The sequence below is a fragment of the Ceratotherium simum genome, chromosome X (assembly GCF_057802395.1).
Source record: "Ceratotherium simum simum isolate JZ-2026a chromosome X, ASM5780239v1, whole genome shotgun sequence".
In the NCBI taxonomy this organism is placed as follows: Eukaryota; Metazoa; Chordata; class Mammalia; order Perissodactyla; family Rhinocerotidae; genus Ceratotherium; species Ceratotherium simum.
In genome coordinates this window covers 36,343,211-36,362,950 of record NC_141940.1, presented here as the reverse complement: position 1 = coordinate 36,362,950, position 19,740 = coordinate 36,343,211, and positions in this window count along the sequence as shown.

The window sequence follows — 19,740 nt, the reverse complement described above, 5'->3', positions numbered from 1 at the left end:
AACCCTCGTTTCTGAGGTCTACTAGGTCTTGGCTTTTGTTTACCTCTCCAACCTCATCTTAAGCCACGCTCTCCATCATCCACTATTCTTTAGCCCATGGAGCTTCTTTTGATTTTCTGACATGCAAAGCTTTTCTCCACCTCAAGACCTTTGATTATGGCCTGGAACACTCTTCTCCAGCTCTTTTCATCTTTCAAGCCTCAACAAAATGTCACCTCTTCAGAGAAGTTCCTTCATATTCTTCTCTCCACTGTACTCTTTTCTCTTCCTTCTTAATGTTTATCACAATTTGTAGTTACATATTTCTTCATCTTACTGGGTAATTGGCTGTTTTGTCCAATTCTCTTTAAAGCTCAAGTGCAGGCATTGCATCTGTTCTGTTTTTCTAGCACCTGCACCTAGCCCAGTTCCTGACACACCCTGGATGCTTGATATGTATTTGCTGAATGGATGAGTAAACCTTCCATGATATTTTCTCGTCTCTCTCCATCCCACCCTAAGTTCTAGTCTAGTCTAGCTCTAGTCACACTAAGTTAAGTCTATCCATGTTCTCTGAGTTGCCTTTGTACTTGGCTTCATCCCATTCTTTCCACTTAATAAACTCCTTCTCAGGAGTTTGCTTGTAGGTCCCCTTCTCTGTTAAGCCTTCCCCCAATGCTGTCAGAAAGTTAGACAATCTCCCTCTGAGTTCTCCACTGGTACTTGGATCACATTTCTTCAATGTCACCCAACTGCCTGTTTGTCTTCCTGTCATTAAGGTAGAAGTACCTTGATTCCTGCCTTCCTAGAACTCACACAGGGTCTAGAACACGACAGGTGCTCAACAAATGGATGTTTAATGAGCAAATATAATCTAGCTGAGGAGGGTTGGCACAGTCGCGGAATGAAGTGCTAAATTATGTGGTAATGATTTGATGCTTTGGGATTTCAGAAAGAGCTCAGTGAGGGCTGGAGGTCTCAGAGAAGGTTTTACGGAGGAGGTAGCTCTTAAGCCAGTCCTTGGAAGATGAATTAAATGTGAAAATGTGAGAGTAGTCCAGGCACTACTGAGTGCAAGAACAAAAGTGGTGAGATTGATCATGGCCTAGTTGGGAGACAGTGGTGGGGGGTATATTTTTCAGCCTATAATAGGATACAAAGATTAGAGGTGAGCTAAAGTTCCAAGGCAAGAGCTTATAACCTCAGTTTCCTCATAAGAAAAATGATCTGAAACACTTGCTGCCCATTTGCCGTTTAAGAGGCTACCATGGAAGAAAAGGCTAGATGTCTTTTCAGATGGTATCACTGTTGATGCTGGGCTGAGCATTATTGCTACAGGAAGATCTGTGCCCACTTTAATAAGGCACAGCTGTGAGGGAAACTGAAGACAAATGTATCACAGGGAAAGGTGAGAACGAAGGTAACTAACTCAATTGGTGCCCTATTATGTGCAAGGCACTATGCCAGGAGCTGATGCAATAAAATAATTATTATAGTTTTGAATGCTTGATATGTCCTAGGCACTGTGCCAGGTACTGGGGCAGCATGCTTACTACTACTGCTTCTAATAGTGATAATAATGAAGGCAACAAGCAGTACCATTCATTGAACTCTCACTATGTGCCAGATGCGAGGGTTATAGTAGTGAAAGAGAGAGGACAGTAAAATCATGGTAATTTGAGACTTGAAGTAAGTATAATTGGATGATATATAGTTGATTAAGAGTCTAGTTTTACTTTTTATCTCTTGCATTTGAAATTAATCTGGTCTATTGCATTTCCAGTGGGCTGTGTTATGAGAAGCCTCATTGTATTCCCCTGTAGAGAAAAATATCTCCTCCAGAGGTTTGCCTGAGATTGTACTATTAGAGAGTCACTCCTTTGCTTTAAGGCACTGCATCTCTAATACTACCCCTGGAAGGAATAATAAATCACATGGCTAACAGCTAGTAACACCTTAATGTGGATTCCTTCATTGGAAAGTTGCTGTGGGCTTGGGTGTAAAGAGATGTGTGTCTAGAGGGACAGGGAAGATGTAATGGAGGGGAAAGGAGAGGCCTCATGTCCAGCTTTGGAAATATCTTTTATGTATCCATGCACACCTCTACATTACACAGTGAGAGTGATGTAAAAGGGGTTCCCTGCATTGTCTGTCTAGATGTAGGCTTATATAGATATCTAATGACTTGCCTAGTGCCCTTCCCTCTTCCATTCCCCACAGCTCGTGCCACTTGACTCGCACAGCTTTAGCCTCAGCCTTGCTGCAGGCTCTAGGACCAATCCTTTCTCCATATGCTTGCTGTTAGTCCTACTCTGCCATTATTCTGGGAATAAGTAACGAATGATGGAGTTTCTGGCCTTTCTTGAGGATGTATTATTGGGAAGGCTCCTTCCCATCACCCTTTACCTTTAAACTTGGCAGATTGCACTCACCTGCCATTAACCTAAGCCAAGAGATGAGGCTGGCTTTCCCATCATTATGCACTGGCCTTGAGGTGTATTCTTAACTGAACAAAATGAAACCAGCCAGCACTTCATGCCATTCTATGAGTGAACCCCACTCCCAATGTAGTCCCCCAAGCATGAAAGATTAGGAATGGTCTAACAGACTGCCTCAGGGGGCTTATCATGTTCTCTCTTTTCTGTGCTGCTAGCCAGAGGAGTTTGTCTAATGGTATCTGTGACATGTGTGGGCTTAAACGATGCAATTTAAAGAGCTAAATCAATGGGCTGGGCAGAAGGTCAGGGCACAAAGTGGTCTTGCCAAATCCCAGCCCAGCTCACTGCCCAGTTCAGGACTTTGTCTGTGAGGAGGAAAGCCTAGTTTTCCACCTAACTAAAAAAAAAAATAGTGCCTTTGGAGGAACATGGTATCTGTGCATGGCTTGCACTCTGTGCCATGAGGATTGAGCTTGAATGGTGAAACCTTTGTGACCTCTCACCCGTATCCATGCTTATCTGTCCACTTGTCTATCTCTTGAGAGCCCTTTAAGGCAAGTAGACTTAATCTCATAAACTTGTACAATCTCAAGTGGATGGTGGATAATAAACACATTCAATGAATATATACCAGGTGCTGTGATAGAAGCTGATGATAAGGGCTTTGTGGCTTAAAGCCATACTTCTAGGAAAAAATTACATATTAATAGGAACCTTGAATGCCTAATCCAAAGAGTGAATAAAGTGGAATTTTTATGTTCAAAAGCACAGGAGTGGGATGGTCAGAGGAAGATTGTGTGTGTGTACATGCATGCATGCATACACACATTCAGTGGGGTGTTGATTTTGAGAGCATTTTGGCTCCTGTCAGAGTACCAGTTTGAGAACTTCCTAATTTTAATGTAGTAACACTAATCTTTCCCAGAAAGGTCTAGATCTTGAACCTCCTGTAAGGGACCTCAAAGGTCACCTACAATAATTCCCTGCACAATGAAAAAGTCCCCTTGACAATATCCTTGTTAAGTGATTGTTCAGTTAATGAGCACCTCCACTGATGGGAAACTCACCACTTTCTCATCTGCAGGGTGAGTACTGACTTTCAGCAAATGCATCTCTATGTTCAGCTGAAATTACCTGCCTGCAACTTCTATTCCATGGTCCTAGTTCTGCTCTCTAAAGCAGCATCAAGCAAAGCTCTCCTTTCTCCCACATGACAACCCTTCAAATGTTTGATTTCAGCACTCATGTCTCTCTCTGCCCTGAGTCTCTCCTTCTCTAGAATTATGAGCATCTTAGTGGTCTGCTTCTAGTTACAATATACTTTGTTTCTCTTAAAGTCTGATGCTCAGAAATTAACCCAGTGCTCTAGAACTAGATTACACTGTGGCTGTTTTTTCCTCATTCATTCATTCATTCATTCAGTAAGGCTTTGTTGAGGTCAAGATACCATAGCATCTTGTTTCAGAAGGCATTTTAAACCATCCTGCATAGTGGTGTATTTGCAGTATTAGGTTTTTCATTTGTATAAATCTTGTCAATCCAATAATTTCATTAATTTATAAATAATAATAAATTAACATTAAGCACTTATCATGTGCCAGATACTGTGTGTGCTAAATACTTTACATACGTTATTTAAATTATTTCACTTTTAGACAGTTAACATTATTATCTCCTACGTCAAAGATGAGGAACTGAGGCACAGAGAGGTTGAGTAAATTGCTTAAGTTCACATAGCTAGTAAGTGGTGGAAATGGTATTAGAGCCAAGCTTCTGACTCCAGAGTCTACATTCTTAACTACCTGATGAAGGTAGATCCTTTTGTATGCCCCATAATGCCTATACTAGTGCTAGGAATAGTAGATATTCAGTGTTTCAATTCAATAAATACTTTTTACACACTACTATTTGTCAGGCCCAGAGCATTTGGTAGTGGGGAATAAAAATATACATATATAAATGACATAGCCCGTGCCTTCAAGCAACTCTAAGTCCAGGGGGAGAGACAAAAATGAAAATAAGTTAAATGTACTACAGTGTGATAAGGATTCTAATATACAGTAGGGACATAAAGGAAGAAGTATTTAACTATACCTAGGGAGGTAATTGAAGAGAAAGTAATATTTGAGCTATATCTTGAAGGGTTGGTAGGAGTTTGCTAGACAGCAATTTAGGGATGGTTATTCTAGACGATGAACACAGCATGTGCTCAGGTGTGATTATATAAAACACAATGGTATTTTAGGAGAACATTGGCTTTCTTTCTATTCTTCAAACTTCTCAAGTATGTGACCACCTTGGGACCTTTGCGCATGTGGTTCACTACCTATAATCCTCTTCCCCTAGATCTTCATAGTTTCCTTTTTACCATGTAGGTTTCAGCTCAAATGTCATCTCCTCAGTAAGCCTTCCAAGACCACCTTTTACAATGGAGCAAGCCACTCATATGTCACCCTCTATCTCATTACCCTGACTTGATTTTCTTCAAGAACTTATCACTATTTGAAATGATTATATTTTTATTTATTATTATATATTATTAACATCTAGCTCTCCCAATAAAAATGTAAACCCCATAATAGCAAGAACCAAAGAGAATAGAGAAGCACACTGTGTGGCTGAATAGAAAGCCTCAACTTAGGAAAAATATAATTTATTCCCAAATTAAGATATAAATTACAGGGGCCAGCCCCGTGGCATAGTGGTTAAGTTTGGCATGTTCCACTTTGGCAGCCCGGGTTCAAGGGTTTGGATCTCAGGCGCAGACCTACACCATTTGTCAGCAACACTGTGGCAGTGACCCACATATTTAAAAAAAAGTAGAGGAAGATTGGCACAGGTGTTAGCTCAGGGCTAATCTTCCTCAGCAAAAAAAAAAAAAAAAAGATATAAATTACAAAAAGTATCCTATTTGGGTTTTATATGGAGCTGGACAAAAAATTAAAATTTAAATGAAAGGATAGTTTTGATTAAGTAAAAAAGGACATTATAAAATATGGCAGAGTGGGGAACTCCAAAAAAAATCTCTCCACTAATGCAATGATTAACCTAGCAAAAACCACCAGAATCAAGTTTTTCTGAACTTTGGGATCTAATAAAAACTTACAACAATCAAAGTAGTGCTTAATGAAGAAAGAAGCTACTAAATTTTGGTAAGAGAGTTTTGTGGCATTTTTACTGAACTGCCTACCATCGTCTACTCCTTAGCTTGGAGATAGCCAATGGGGACAGTGGCCCCATTCCTAGCATGGCTTGCTGGTACTGGGGGGGGGGAAGGGCAATATGGATTTTGTTTTCCAAGAATTGTGATTGTATGTTTTGATTGGTCAATACATATATATTGAATTGCTACATTAAAAAGGGGGATCATCTCAGAGGATTGCCTTTGTTTTACCCCCTGTTGGAATTTTCTCAGAATTGGAGAAGCCTACTCAGAAGTGTTTGCCAAATGCTGAACAACGGATTTGAGCAGGTAGAAGAAAGAATCAGTGAAACTGAAGATATATCAATTGAAATTATCCAGTGTGAGGAGCAGAAAGTAAAAAAGAATGAAGAGAAATGAATAATACTTCAGAGGTATGTGAGACACTATCAAGTGTACCAACAGATGTATAATGAGAGTCCCAGAAGGAGAGGAGAAAGGTAAAGCGGCAGAAAGTATATTTGAGGAAATAATGGCCAAATACTTCCAAAATTTGATGAACTATATGAATGTATACATCCAGGAAGGTCAACAAATTCTAAGAAGGCTGAACTTAAAGAGATTCCACACCAAGACACATTATAATCAAACTGTCAAAAGACAAAGACAAAGAGGAAATCTTGAAAGCAGTGAGAGAAGTGACTTGTCACATACAAAGGACCCTCTATAAAATCAACAGCCAATTTCTCTTCAGAAACCATGGAGGCCAGAAGGCAGTGGGGTGATATATTTAAGGGGTCAAAAGAAAAAAAAAAACCTCTCACCCCAAATTCTATATCCTGCAAAACTGTTCTACAAAAATGAAGATGAAATTAAGACATTCTCAAATAAACAAGAGCTGAAGGGTTCATTGCCAGTAAACCTGCCCTACAAGAAATGCTAAAAGGATTCTTTCAGGCTAGACAGTAATTCAAAGCCACATGAAGATATAAAGAACACTGGTGAAGATAACTACATAGCTAAATATAAAAGCCAATATTATTGTACTTTTGGTTTGTAAGTCTTCTTTTTTTTCTATATGATTTAAAAGACAAATGCATGTAACAAAAATTATAAATCTATGTTAATGGGCACATTATATATAAAGATTTAAGTTGTGACAATAATAACATAAAGGCAGAAGGATGGAGCTGCATAGGAACAGAATTTTTTATACTATCGAAGCTAAGTTATTATTAATTCAAACTAGCTTGCTATAAACTGAAGATGTTGTAATCCCCAGAGTAACCACTAAGAAAATAACTAAAAACATATGCAGAATAGGAAATGAGACGTGAATCAAAATGATACACTATAAAAAATCACTTAAACACAAAATGTAGTAATGAAGGAATTAAGGAACAAAAAATATATAAGACATAGAAAACAAATAGCAAAATGGCAGAAGTAAGTTCAGTAATTATAGTTTGAAGGATTGGGTGAGGACAATAGGAGATAATGGTGTCTCTTTTGGATATGTTGATGTTTGAGGGTTTTTTTGGACATCAAGAAGGACAGATCTAGTCAGCATGTGGAGCACAGCATTGAGATCTGGTGAGATAGAATTGGAAGTCATCAGCATACTGATCAAAGGTTCTCAACCCTGGCTGCACATTAGAATCACTAGAGGAGCTTTTAAAAAATACCCATGCTTGAGTCGCAGTACAGCCCCCACATTGACATTTAAAAATAGCTCCCCAGGTGAACGTAACATGCAGCCAAGATTGAGTACCATCATTATAAGTGGGATCTGGAGCTGTTGGGAGTGGATGTGATCATCAGAGAGAGTGCAGAGTGCAGAGTCCAGGGGAATGGAGGGAAATTTCTACTCAGAGTGGAGAAGGGTCTAGATCTCCACTGTCCAGTACAATAGATGCTAGCCACATGTGGCTATTTAAATTTAAATGAATTAAAGCAAAATAAAATAAAAAATTCAGCTCTGCAGTTGTACCAGTCACATTTCAAGCCCTTAATAACCACAGGTGACTCATGGCTACCATATTGGACAGCACAGATGTAGAACATTTTCATCATTACAGAAAGCTCTATTGGACAGTGCTGGATGACCCAAATGTCTCTTCCACTTCTAAAATGTCTATAATACAGAGGACTCTTCCAAATTTAGGGAACAAATATACAGTATCTGTGTTAAAATGTGGGTACTTTCATTTGCATAATACATTTTCATGGCTATGGACATGTGGTATTTTTATTTTTGTAAGGTCTTCAACTGTTTATTCACATTTTTTTGATGTCCAGGGGAGTTATGTAGAACTGCTGGCAGCTGGATTAAATCAATGCTTTTCATTTTCACTAGAATGAAGACACGAGCGAAAAATATATATTTGTCTGCCTCAAGTCACTCAGCTGCATGGGGGAGTTTAAATCTGTTGCTCAACACTCATTATCACTTTGTCTGCATGATGTTCCTTGAAGTAGTCAAGGGAAAGGCAGAATGGGACGACACTGATTACAGCAAATAATAGGCAGTGTAATTGGTTAAAAGTCTTGCATCTGATTATTAGTCTTAGAGCTGGCTTTCATCCCAGATCCCACAGGCCATGAGAAATGAGTATCTGTCCCCTTTCTGTTACCCTTTCACTTTGGACTCTAAAGTGGAAATGTTCACATAGGAGCTTATTGGCCAAACTCTCCTAAATGGAGCAGAGGGACATCTTTAAAAGTTTTTATGCTAACAATTAGGGAATCTGTGTGAAGGGTACACAGGAGTTCTTTGTACCCTTCCTACAACTTTTCTATGTGTCTGAAATTATTTTAAAATTAAAATTACGAGAATTTTACTTAAACCAGAAAATCATGAATTCTCATTAAAAAAAATCACACAGGTGGCTTGAAATAAATAATTCCAGTCTTTGGTCCCCCTATGAATTTTTAAATGAGTTTATCCTGGGTATACATTTTTGTATCCGGTTTTCTTCGCTTAATATTTTGTAAGAATTTCCCACACATTATTATCTGTAATAACAGTCTTTGAATCTTATGCCCCTCCCACCACCAATTTCCCTTGTGAGGAAGTGGCTCTGCTAGGTGAGATTGACAGAGTATGTTTTACACCATTATATGTTAAAATATCATATTAAATGGCTACATAATATTTCACTGAGTCAGATCAGGTGTAACATAATGTACTTAACTAGTTTCCATTTTGGAGATATTTAGAGTTTCTTCCATTTATCTTCACTGTTATAAATAAAACTGTGGTAGATATTTTTGTATATATTTGTATATATATTTATCTATAAATATTTTCATATATATTCAAAGTTATTTGCTCAGTATGGCTTCCCAGAAGTCAAATTACTGGATCAAAACCCAGCAGCATTGTTGAAATATACATACTGCTGAACTTCTTTATAAAATTGTTTTGTTAATTTATCAGCAGTAGCTTTCTAAAGGGGGAAAAATATCAGGAAGCCCAGGAAACAGAAATGGACCTCAATTTTCTCATGTATAATTGATGTATAATTGATGATCCAAAGTGCCTTCCCTCTTACGTATTTCTAAGATTCTCTGGTTCTGTAACAAATTGGTAATGTGTCACGAATGAAGTACATTTAGGATGTTCCAATAGATGTTACTTTAATTTTTGGGGGAAGAAAGATTGGGGAACCCTTTAAATGATGGCCTGGCACTCTCCATAGTAACAGACATCAGGAGCTATAGGAACATTTGTCCATCCCTCTGTTTCAGAGGACTTTTATTAAATGAGTCCCAATTTTCACTTAGTTTTTTTTCCATTTCTAAAGAATGAGGAGATCAGTGCCTTGAGAATAGTGGGCACTAATTAAAATTGTAAAGACCAAGATTAGCTAAAGTTGTTGGGAGGTAGTTAGGAAAGGTATGTGGAATAGGTAGAACCTGAGCTGGATCTTAAAGGCTAGGTAGGATTTTTGATACGCAGATGTGGAAGCTGGGAGAACACCTCTGTTACATGTGGAGTGAGGATGGAAGTCAAGGGTGGGAACTGGCACTATCTTGAGTATGGCAGTGTTTGGGAAGAGAGGGAAGTATGTAGGAGTAGGTAAGATGGGCCTGTTTTTTGGAGAACATTGAACATCTAGTTGAGAAGCTAGGACTTGATCTTATAGGCATTGGGGAATCACTCTAGGTTCTTAAACAGGATGTGATCAAGAAAGCTGTATGATATAAGGTGACTCCTATTGCTGTGCAAATAGTAAAATAGAGTAGAAGGCAATGGGACTTTTGCCATAAGATAATGAAGTCCCACCTAGAATGCTGGCAGTCAGAATGGAGAAGAAGAGAAGAATTTTAGAGTTATTTCAAAGGAAGGAAAAACAGGACTTGGTAATAGACTATAAGGGATGAAGTATAGAGAGAACTTCAAGATGATATCCAAATTTAAGCCTGAGTGACTAGAAGAGTGATAGTGCTGCTATCCATGTAATTGAGAAAGGATCTTCACTAGGCTGGATACTAGGACCTTGATATTTTCAGGGTAAACTGAGTTATATATTCTATTTCTTCATGACCTGCGTTTTACTTCAAAGAGGCTTATTTTGCCTTCTTTTTTGTCTTCATTTGGCAGTGGCACTCAGCATTTTAACTTTGTTTCTCTGTCCCAGAGGGTTCTGCCAAGTAATGGTCTTAAATGTTTAAATGCACTCAAGCAGTTCTGTTGAGTATTCTCTTATAATGCAATCTCCTTCAGTGTGACTGTTTTGTAACTTTCTCATTTTGCACATGGGGGTCTCTAGAACCGGGTCACCCTTGTTGTTACTGAGAGGGTTTTACTTTTGTACAGGATATATTTCCTGTAAAGTTGGTTAGTTCTCCACCTCCCTGCCTGCCCCAACATATAAGATTAGAACTTGAAATGTTACAATAGTACAGTTTCAAAACAAAAGATAAAAATTTGTCAGGGGACTTACCTGGAAATAATGGTACATACCTCTATGTGTAAAATGATGCAGTTTAAAGAATAGTGTCCTGGGAATTAGGAGACCTGGATTCTAGTCTCAGCTCTTCCACTAATTTGAAGTATGAACTCAAGCAAGTCACATTGCTTCTTCTTTATGTCTGTTTCCTTTTCTGTGAAATGAGAGGGATAAAAAAAGTGATTGCTAAGATCAATGCCAGCCCTAAAATCAACTATTTATTAAAGCAGTAAATGTTTTCACAGTATTAGCACCACTTATGATACTTAGAGACCACTGGGTTAGATACAGCACCGAGTGAGGGACACATTTATCAGTTAGCCATGTGTTTACTCCATGAAGACAGGCAAACAGGATGATTCAAGCTAAAAGAAATGAAGTTTGAGACTCAGTTACTAGTTTAGGCTGTTTTTATAGATGAAATAAACTAGATAATCCAGTTTGAATCACCTTTCCCTTTGACACTGGGGTCAGTCCAAAACTATATGCTTGTACTCCTAAGGTAGACTAGAACAGGACCCAAAGACAGGGTTGCCCTGATTTTCTGAGGTCTGGGCCCACAGCCTCTTGAGTGCTGATTCCCAGAAATAGCAGTGATACTGCTCAGAGCTATCTTAATGAATCCTCATGATTTCCATCATAAGGAGAACCAGCTCAAGATCTTTCCTCTAATAGAGACTCCAAGGAGTATGTTGTTAGAAGAGAGGATTTTTCTCCATTGTGCCCCTTCCAAGAATTAAGACTATCGCCAGAGCATCTCTATTGCCTATTAATGATCCCTTATGGCTCTGTCACCCACAACTTAACCTTAGTGCTTCTCAAGTCTGGAGAGCAGATCACCTGGAGGTCAGGATGCTCTCTGTGGACCCTATAAAATATTGCTATAAATTTAACCCAACTTCTTTAAGCATTTGCATTCATTATCTCAATATGGACCTAGCATCATGTAAATAGAGGGGCATACTAACATATACAAAAGCTCTGCTCAGCAAATCTTCCATCTCCTGACTCAACTCAAGCCCTGTTCTCTCATGCTGTCTATCCTCTGAGCTGCCCATCCTATCCACCCCTCGCTCTCTGGATTAAATGCTGATGTGAATTTTGCTCTACTGGGCTGCAAAATTTGGCTTCTTTTCAGAATTTTCTGCCTCCAGGACTGCCTCAGGTTACAATTGCCCTGTTTTACATCTCCTGTCCTTCCTCCCATCACTTTCCCTTTTGGGGAAGTGGCTTTTACAGGTGAGATTGAGACAGTATGTTTCATACTCTCATATCAGTACAAGGAATTTTTACTAGCAGTTTAAGTGCAGGCACAAGTATGTGACCATGAATGAATAAAAGCAAGCCACTGATCACACCTGATATGCTTTTCCTAGGTGTTCTTTTTCTACAGGTTCATTTGTTTTGCTGTATGCCAGCAGTCACTAAAGGATTTAAGAGGAATTTGTGACTGAAAAACCTGAAATGGAAAAAAATTTCCCCATGAACTACAACTGTTTCTGCAAATCAAGTAATGACTCCCATAGATTGATTTTGGTGGCAGAACACCTTGGTCTCACCCAAAGAACATCAGTGATTTGTGGAACCATAATTTGATGAGTTCCAGTTGACTAGAACCTTTTTGTAGTGTTATTTATATAATTAGTCATCCTGTACTACTTCTTATAGTAAGCAGTTCTTTAAGTTATGTTTATAACTTACTATGCAGTGTGGGACTTGTATTTATCCTCAAATTTCCTCGAAAACGAGTGTCTTGGGATTTCATACCTCCCATTAAAAAAGTTCCTCTTGGCCATTGTCTCTCTCAGATGAAATGTGTCTCAGGAGTCAGGAGGCTTTTATGACCTCTCTATAGTTTCAAGGTCCCTGATGTTTATTTAGAGCTTTATGATTACAAAGTTCTTTCACATACATTGTCTCATTCAATTCTTTCACTTACCCTTGCCAACCACATAGAGTTATCATTTACCTTTTAAAATAGATGAATATTTTCAGCATCATAGAAATTAACAATTTTCTCCAAGACCCAAGGAGTAGTAAGTGGCAGAGTCAGGATTATAACCCAAGTCTTCTGACTCCATGTTCTGGGCCTTTTCTGCTTGTTGGTCCCTTCAGTGTAAAATGGAGTGGTAAAGGAATACTCTATGAAATACATTAATTGAAGCAAAAGCCTTTGTGTGAGTTAGCTCTGCAGCCATCCCAGGGCTGCACTTCACATTGTATTTGAAGACAGATCCACCACGTTTCAGCTGAGCTCCAGAGAAGATTATACTCTTGGGCCCTTTACCAACTTGGACCATGCTTACAATCCATTTAAGTGACAGAGAACTTCCTCACTGCTATGGACTGAATTATGTCCCCCCCCAATTCATATGTTGAATCCCTAGCCCCCATTGTGACTGTATTTGGAGTAAGGAAGTAATTAAGGTTGGATGGGGGGGGGGCTCTGACAGGATTAGTGCCATTATAAGAAATGACACGAGGGAACTCACTCCCTCTCTCCATCCTGTTAGGGCACAGGGAAAAGGCACCACCTGCAAGCCAAGAAGAGAGCTCTTGCCAGAAACCAAATCAGCCAGCACCTTGATCTTGGACTTTTCAGCCTCCAGAACTGTGAGAAATGAATTTATGTTGTTTAAACTACCCAGTCTGTGATAATTTCTTATGGAAGCCAAAGCTGACTAAGGCATCCACTTTAGGTTTCTTCTTACCTTGGAAAAATTTAAAAATATGAAGAAGGTATCATTCACATTCCAATAGCTGTGTAAATGGGGACCAAGCCAATTCCACCTATTTTTTTTTGGAGTGATATATCTAAATTTACAGACTCCACTCATGGTAGGCATTGAGAAGTTGCCCTGGATTTGGGATTAGGAGGAAGTGAAGGGGCTTTATTAAGTGACTTGGGGAGCGATACTTTTTTTATTGAGGGAAGGAGTAAGTAGTGTTCTGCCCCTTGAAACTCAGTGTATCTACTGGGAATTTGCACTGCCTGCTTGGTGGATGGGCCTAACAACTTTGTACAGAAATTGCTGATTTATGGTTAGAGGGGTTTGATCTGGCTCTTAGCACTCTTCAAAGGTGTTAAAAAGGTTGCATACATTCTACATATTTATTAATGGGCTATTATACATCACCCATTTATAGTTTTGTTTTTTTAATACTGAGAAAAATATTATTTTGAACTCAAGTCAAAAATGAAAATTTCATCACAAACCTGGGTTTCTACAGCAAATTCTTCCTTATTTTTCTCCGGTTTCTCATTATACTATTCCTTTTCTCCACTTACATGAACTGCTGAACATTCCTAGCTTTTTTATATTTTGGCATGGCTACTGTTGTAAGGGTATTTTATTTGATTTTGTAAGGGTATTGTAAACCTTTGAAGTTTATGGGTGATCTTGTTGTCTTTTTCTTCTTTCAATTTTTTCCCCAATATAAGAATGTTCTTGAAGGAATGGGCAAGACAGAACAGTCAGCAGCTCATATGGCATTCCCTGCTAGCGGGTAGTCAGGCCAAGATAGAAGGCATCAAGCTATTTTCTTAGTATTTAAAAACCCAGCCCCACATGTGGATATGCTGGAGCTGACCTTCTAAAAGACTATGAACAAGGCAGTTTTTTGGGGACATTTCTACTTTCCTTTTTTATTTCCCTCCCGCATCTACCCCCACTGCCTGCGCCAGTCACAGAGCCTATGGGCCAATGACATAGGACCTTTTTCTCACTTAGTTGCCTAAAACCAATAAATGTGTTAGCTGATTAAAAGGCTTAAAGTATTACCACTCACAGGAAATACCTTGCCATTTTAAAAGGGTATTCTTAGAAATTAAAAAGACTTCACGATCCACAGTAGTGAATTTTTTTTTTTGTTTTGTGAGGAAGATCAGCCCTGTGCTAACATATGCCAATCCTCCTCTTTTTTTTTTTTTGCTGAGGAAGACTGGCCCTGGGCTAACATCTGTGTCCATCTTCCTCCACTTTATATGGGACGCCACCACAGCATGGCTTGCCAAGCGGTGCATCGGTATGCGCCCGGGATCCGAACCGGCGAACCTCGGGCAGCCACAGTGGAGCACGTGCACCTAACCACTTGTGCCACCAGGCCGGCCCCCTACAGTAATGAATTTTTAATGGTAGAATTTTGAGGATAGCTATTTTTGTTCTGGAGAAAAAAAGGTGGTGAAATGATTGCTTTGTGTATTTGTTAGGGTGGCCTAACACTCTCGGTAAGCAGCAACCATGTACACATGTTCCTAGGTAGATAAATTCTGCTCCTTGCATACCAGTTTATAGTGGTGCTTCCACAGTGATTCTAATCTCCAAAGATAAACGCAGTAGTATGCTGCAGATTGCTCATACTATCTCATAAGGGCGGATTGTTAAATTTTCAGGAGTTTTGTAAGCTAGTTTTTAAACATGTTTCTTATTAAAAATTAAATTATATCAACTTACAATTAAATAAATTATGTCAAAAACAAAGTAATACTTAAAACTCACCACTTCATAATTATTTTACTGTAATGTATGGTCTTGAGGTTATTTACATCTATTGTATCTCTAGTGGAAATATTACGTATATTAGTAGCTTAAAATTGGCCATAGCAGGAGTATTTACACCACACAAATTGGCAAAACACTATAAATCAGGGCTGGATTTATTATTTTGTTGATAGTCTAAACTTAAAGAAATGATAGAAAGCCAATTATACTTCAAAAAACTGGAAAAAATGATGGAGAAAATGTTAATAATGCATATTAAACTTAAAACTATGTCATGTAGAGACTTCTGCTTCAGGCCAAAATGGAATAACAGGGACAGAATTTGACCTCCCACTTGAAACAACCAAAAGATGAGACAAAACATATGACACAATGGTTTTCGGGACACTGGACATCAGCCAATGAAGGACAGTTATCTCTGAGAGATGGGAAAAAAGTGAGGAGAATTCTAAGATTGTCCAAGCTTACTGCCTTGAGAGAGTTTCCAGGCCATGGTACAGGGAGACGGAACTGAAGGAGAGCCTGGTGGACTCCCTGTGATGAGGAGATAGAGCTGAGAGTCCAGGGAAGCCAAGGTAGCTAGAGATCACAGGATATAGTATTGGACAAGAGAGGAAGTTCCGCGGAGAGAGAACTCCAAATATCTACATAGGGGCCCCCATAGGTAGTAAGGAGAACACTGAATATGAGAAGACAATCCAAGGCTGGAGAAAGAACCACCCGAAGCATTAGATGAAAAATTACCTGGTGCTCATACAGAAAGGGGAATAGATCCTATTGCTACTAGCCAGGCTTGAAACCCTCATACATCATAGGGCCCTGGGGAGAAAGGTCTTACCTTGATAGTGAGAAATAACTACCCCTAGACTAAACAGATGTCTGGTCCCTATAATAAATTTTAAAAGTAAGACTGGAAAGGATTGTTCTGTTTTCAAGTCTCCTACCTATGTCCCTAACAAAGCTGAAGAATATTTATAGGAGCATGAAAATACCCATCATGGGAGAAGCACTTCTGGCATGGTTGTATAAGGACCTTCAAAAATCTGATCCTCCATAAAATCAATGAGAACACTGGCAAAAAAATTGTTAAAAGTGACATTTTCAGAGTTCTGAAAATTAATCAGAGGCTTGCAACAATTTGAGAAGCATTTATTCCAGAAAAATAACTAAATCTAGACAGAAACAAAGTGCATTTTACTTGCTCTAGTCCCATTGCACACTCTCTAGGTTTATGGTAGCTGTGAAAACCTACCTGCAATGTCAGAACCACAGTAACTGAGAAAATCAGCAGCCTAGTAGCCATTTCAGATGACAGAATGGGTTTGGAGCTCCCCAAAGGCCCATCCCCTGAGAATTGTCACTATTTGACCTGTCTGGCAAATCTCTGGAAAAGCTCCCTTCTCAGGGTTTGTCTTTATTTGACCTTACTTCAGAGCTTTCTCAATGAGGAAAACCCTATCCTCAGACTGTTAAAAAAAATCAGCTGCAATTGTTTAACACTATAGTTCCCTGAGGCAGTTGGGGCAAACAAGAGTCTGGCCAAAAACTTAAAAGGAAAATATGGGCAATGAGATGTCCATAGGGGGCTTTGAAGAGCTCTCAAATTTTCATTGGACTTTAAAACGGGATGCACATATGCAGTGCTGTGTGTATGCCCAGAAAAGATCTGAGAAGGGCCGAATCTGTCATGTAAGACTGACCTTCAGGCTCTGCACAATCAGGAAGTGAAGGTTAAGGCATAATTGTTAACTGCCTGCCAGGGCATTGAAGGCTTGCCCCAACACACAGAGCACCTTGGCAAAAGCTGGGAGAATTAGTAGCTCAGGACATTTAAGGAAATCTCTGAGCAATCATTAACTGACCACTAAACTAACTGAGCAGAGACTTCAGTGGCCACATATAACACAGAATACAGACTTTACAGAATTAGTCCAGGATATTCACTAAATAAACAAACAGCAGCAACAAAAACAACAATAAACAACAACAGCAACAAACACTGGATAGGGCAGTAATATGATTTCCACAGCTGCCATATCATATTATTTGAAATGTCCAGTTTTCAACCAAAATTTCTAGACACACAAAGGAATAGGACAGTATGGCAGAATAGGACAGTATACAGAAAAAAAAGCAGTCAATAGAAAATGTCTCAAAGGAAGCCCCAGAATTGGACTCCTAGACAAAGACTTTGTCAGCTATTATAAATATATTAAATGAACTAAAAAACACATGTCTAAAGAACTAAAGTGTGAGGATATTGTCTTACCAAACAATGAATATCAATAAAGAGATAGAAATTATTAAAAAAACCCATAAATTTTGAAGTTGAAAAGTACAATAACTGAAATGAAAAATCCACTAGAGGCTTAACAACAGATTAACAACAGGCTTTCTTAAAAACAGAGCTTCAGAGAATTGTGGGACATTATCAAGTGCACCAACATACACATAATGGTAGTCTCAGTAAGAGAGGAGAGAGAGAATGGGGCAGAAGGAATATTTAAAAATAATGACCAAAAATTTCCCAAATTTTATGGGAAAACATTTATCTACACATCCAAGAAGCTCAATGAAATTCATGTAGAATAAACTCAAAGAGATCTATGCCTAGACACACCATAGTCAAAGTTGTCAAAAGACAAAGAGAGAATCTTGAAAGCTGCAAGAAGGAAGGAACTCATTACATAAAGTTTCCTCAATAACATTAACGACTGACTTTTCATGAGAGACAATTGAGGCCAGAAGGTAGTGGAGATATAGTCAAGGTGCTGAAAGAAAAAGACTGTCAACAAAGAATTCTATATCCAGCAAAACTATCTTTCAAAAGTGAAGGAGATATGAGGACATTCCCAGATAAACAGAGACTGATTAGACTTATCCTACAAGAAATAATAAAGGGATTCCTTCGGGCTGAAATAAAAGAATACTATACAGTAACTTGAATATATATGAAAAAATAAATAACACAGCAAAGGAACTACATAGGTAAATCAAAAGACTGTATAAAGGAACTACATAGGTAAATCAAAAGACCGTATAAATGTATGTTGGTTGTAACATTTTTGTTCTCCTTTTTGATTTAAAACACAAGTTCATAAATCAATTATTATAAAAGTGTGTTGATGGGCTCATAACGTATACACATGTAATTTGTATAACAATAATAGCTGAAAGGAGAGTGGAGGGAACAGAGATATAATGGAAGAAAGATTGTATTTCTATTGAACTTAAGTTGGTATTAATCCACATTAATCTTTTTAAAATTAAGATGTAAACCCCTTAGAGCAGCCACCAATAAATTATCTCAAAAATATAGTAAATGAAACAAAAGAGAATTAAAGCAGTGCACTGGAAAATATCTATTTAACACAAAAAGGGCAATAATGGAGGAATAGAGGAACAAAAAAGATATGATATGTAGAAAACAAATGGAAAAATGACAGACATAAACTCTACTTTATCAGTAACTACATTAAATGTAAATGCATTAAATATTTCAAATAAAAGGCAGTGATTGGCAGAATGGAAAAAAACATATCTAACTATATGTTGTGTATAAGAGACACACAGAGAGGAAGGGGGTTGGGGGTGGGCAAAAGGGTAAAGGTGACAGGCAAAAATTAGACTATTGGTGGTGAGCACGATGAAGTCTATACAGAAATTCATCAATGATAGTGTACACTCGAAATTCCACAATGTTATCAACCATTATGATCTCAGTAAAATAACTGGAAAAAAAAGACACAAATAGGTTGAAGGTAAAAGAGTCAAAAAAGATATACCACTGCAAATAATTACAAAAAGGGAGCTGGCTATACTAATATTAGATAAAAAAGGCTCTGAAACAAATCATGTTACTATAGAGAAAGAGGGACATTTTGTAATGAAAGGGTCATGAAGATATAGCAATTATAAACATATATGTGTCTAATAAGAGAGCACCAAAACACATGAAGCAACAACTGACAGAAATGAAGACAGAAATAGAAAATTCAACAATAATAGAGTTATTAATATTATACGCCACTTTCAATAATGGATAGAACAGGAGAAAGAAGATCAATGAGGAAACAGAACTTTGGGTAAGACTAAAAACAAGCTATACCTAACAGACATCTATAGTGCACCCAACACAACAATAGCAGAATGCACACTCTTCGCAAATGCATATGGATCATTCTCTGGGAAAGACCATATACGTGGCCATAAAATAAGACTCAATAGATTGAAAAGGATTGAAATGATAAAAACTATGTTCTCTAAACACAATGGAATTAAATTAGAAATCAATAGAAACGGAAATTTAGGAAATTCATGAATATGTTGATACTAAACAACACATTTCTAAGTAACTTATGGGTCAAAGAATAAATCATAAGGGAAATAAGAAAGTACCTTGAGATGACTGAAAATGAAAATACAACATACTGAAATATATGGGATTCAGCTAACGCAATGACTCAAAGGAAATTTATAGCTATAAGCAACTATATTATAAAAGAAGAAAGATCTCAAATAACCTAAAATTCCACCTTAAGAAAATAGAAAAAATAAGAGGAAACTAAACACAAAGGAAGTAGAAGGAAGAGGATAATAAATACTAGAGTAGATACAAATAGGCAGTAGAAAAATCATGGAGAAAACAAACAAAACCAAAATTTAATTCTGTGAAAAGATTAATAAAATTGACAAACTTTTTGCTACATTGAGCAAGAAAAAGA